A 3,459-nucleotide genomic window follows, 5' to 3' on the forward strand; every position below is an offset into this window, starting at 1 on the left:
TGAAAAAGATTTTGTGTGATCGGGGCCTGAACATGCAGGAGGGTGAAAGGAGGGCAAGAAATAGAGTGAATTGGAGTCATGTGGTATACAGGGGTTGACGTGCTGTCAGTGGATTGAAGCAAGGCATGTGAAGCGTCTGGGGTAAACCATGGAAAGCTGTGTAGGTATGTATATTTGCGTGTGTGGACGTGTGTATGTACATGTGTATGGGGGGGGGGGCCATTTCTTTCGTCTGTTTCCTTGCGCTACCTCGCAAACGCGGGAGACAGCGACAAAGTATAAAAAAAAAAAAAAAAAAAAAAAAAATATATATATATATATATATATATATATATATATATATATATATATATATATATATATATATATATATATATATATATATATATATATATATATATATATATATATATATATATATCCTTCAGTATGTTTACTTTCGATAATGAGGAACAGAAGAATAAGCCAAGAAAGTAAATTTCGTCAAAGACATCTCTCTTTTCTTAACGCTGCTTCGTAAAGATTTTCATTAATACAAATTGAAGAAACAGACGTATTATCTATTGTCTGGTTAGCTCAGTGGTAGAGCGTGAGTCTGACACACTCAAGGTCGTGGGTTCGAGACCCACACCAGACATAATTTTTATCTTTATCTTTTTTTCATTTTGTCCGCATCACATGTGTGCAACATTCAGTATGTTCGTCCAACGTTATAGTGAAGATCTTCACAATAAATTGTGGTTTTCGACCTTATCTGAAAGGGTCAGGTCCACCAAGACGTCCTTGAAATCTTCCAGAAGCTTCTGGCGATCCTCCTCCAACTGCTGGGCACATCAGAGTTAACATGGGCCGGACATCGGTTGTGGAACGACTTAATCTGCTTCCGGTAGTTAGCAGGGATGATAATGAGGGCTCTGACCTCATACCAGGTCAGCTTAGTTCCAGTCTATTGCTTAGTTCCAGTCTATTGCTTAGTTCCAGTCTATTGCTTAGTTCCAGTCTATTGCTTAGTTCCAGTCTATTGCAACGACAATAAAAAAGTAAAACTCATTTCTTCGTGGAAAATTGAGAGGAAAACACGACAGCAACATGGAGATTTACTCTGTGGTTATTTTGCCGGCTAGCCGGCAACAGTCGGTCAAACACAATTTTGCCGTGGTAATCTCAGTGCTTCATATAATACTAAGTCCAAAACAATGTTCTTGGGGGCGTAGCTCAGTGGTAGAGCACTCGCTTGGCATGCGAGAGGACCCGGGTTCAAACCCCGGCGCTTCCATTTTTGTTATTTGGGAAATTCATTGTTTTCAGTCTTATATATATATATATATATATATATATATATATATATATATATATATATATATATATATATATATATATATATATATATATATATATATATATATATATATATATATATATCGTTCGATCAGTCAAGTTAAGCAACGTTGGGTCTGGTTAGTACTTGGATGGGTGACCGTCTGGGAACACCAGATGCTGTTATCCCTGGGGATAGGGAAGAAAGTATACTTGCCACGTATTCCCTGCGTGTCGTACAAGGCGACTAAAATGGGAGGGAGCAGAAGGCCGGAAATCCTTTACTCTCATTTTCAATTTTTCAAAAGATGGAACAGAGAAGACATAAAGATATTGTAAAGATGTGACTAATATAAGATATAAGAATGAATGGAAGATACGGATGTAGCTGAAACAAGGAGTAATGAAGATTAAGGTGCAATGAAAATTATTCTGTAGTGAAGATAAATGTATATGTTAAAATTTTGTATTGAACATCAAGAAGTAATGATAATGATGAGAGTGTAGTGACGATGAGGGTTTAGTTAGGGAGTGGCGACAATTGCCTTTACAATGATACTAAGGAGGCAACACAATGAGGAACACAAACTTTCCAAAGCTACGTTCAAGTCAGACTTTGAACTAAGTTCGGTAAACAGAAGGATGATGTTAAGATGAGAGTGTAGTGAAGAAGAGTATAGTGATGATAAGGATATTGTCAAGATAGGTTGTAGTGAAGATACGAATGTAGTGAAGATACGAATTTAGTAGAGATGAGGGTTATTAAAGAGTAAAGTTTATTCAAAATGATTATGTAGTGAAGATAAGAACTACTGTTAGTGAACATCAGGGAGTGCAATGATGATGGTATGGTAGAAATAACGGTGTAGTGAAGAGGGTATAGCGAAGATATATTTAGTGAAAATATGCTAGTATTGAAGATACACGTTAGTGAATATGAGGTTGTAGTGAACTTAACCTTATTGACCTGATCACCCAAATCCTCCAAACTAAGTTCAAGGGCGGATCCAAAGCCAACCGAAAAGGCTATTTCTCTGTGTATTGTTAGTGGTGGTGGTGGTGTGTAGGTGTGTGTAATCATCTATTTGCACTGTATTAGGAGGGAGTTTTACACTCGTGGGGCCCCGTGTAAGTACGTTGTTTGTGTGAGCGGGTAAAATCTAAAGCCTTCCTTGAAACCAGCTTAGTCAAGATAAGGTCATATGAAGATGAGGTTGTAGTGAAGATTATGATAAGCCTTGCATAGTGAAGATAAAGGGATTAAGGAGAGGAGATGTAGTAAAGAAGATTATAGTGAACACAAAAGGATTCAAGCTACGTGCAGGGTCAGCATACGGGCTTGAACTTACATTTTTGGTCAAAGGCATCACCAGTACACCCCGGCCAGCATTAACGTTTATCCGCACACACACACACACACACACACACACACACACAAATATATATATATATATATATATATATATATATATATATATATATATATATATATATATATCATACAAGTTTCCAACAGCCAGGATCGAACCTGGGACCCCTGTGCAACAGGCAGGAAAAGACCGGTGTAGACCCCGTTGCTCACCAACGTAAGACGAAGGGTATTCGAGTACATAGTATTCGAATAGCTATTTCCCTATCCGGGTCCATCATAGCCTAGCGGTAGCTAAGGCTATGATAAGGCTATGATAAGAGAAGCTGGACACAAGGAAGGGGTTGAGGAAACGTACGGCTGTGAAGGAGAGAGAGGTTTGCTGTGAGAAAGGCTGGACACGAGAGAAACGCTTGGGATGAGAGTTAGGATGGATACGAGAGAGAGACATCGGATGAGAGAGACTGTGAAGGAGAGATAGCCTTCAGATGAGAGAGACTGGACACGAGAGAAACGCTTGGGATGAGAGTTAGGATGGATACGAATGAGAGACATCGGATGAGAGAGACTGTGAAGGAGAGATAGCCTTCAGATGAGAGAGACTGGACACGAGAGGAAGGTTTAGGGCGACAGCAAGAGTTGATAAGAGAGATAAGCTAAGATGTGTATGAGGAGTTTTCCTCCTCTTGCATATCACACATGGATAACGGCCATTGTCAAGTTTTGTGTAAACTGATTTGAATGTGACGCGTCAGACGACCCTTGACAGAGCC

At 39.1% G+C, this 3,459-nt stretch overlaps 1 non-coding gene across 1 annotated transcript; it reads left to right on the plus strand.

The window, feature by feature from the left end:
• The first annotated feature begins 565 nt into the window (after window positions 1–565).
• TRNAV-GAC (transfer RNA valine (anticodon GAC)) lies at window positions 566–637 on the plus strand. Its single transcript has one exon. It is a non-coding gene; the product is annotated as a tRNA-Val (tRNA).
• The last annotated feature ends 2,822 nt before the right edge of the window (window positions 638–3,459 follow it).

The sequence above is a fragment of the Panulirus ornatus genome, chromosome 12 (genome assembly GCF_036320965.1).
Source record: "Panulirus ornatus isolate Po-2019 chromosome 12, ASM3632096v1, whole genome shotgun sequence".
Lineage (NCBI taxonomy): Eukaryota > Metazoa > Arthropoda > Malacostraca > Decapoda > Palinuridae > Panulirus > Panulirus ornatus.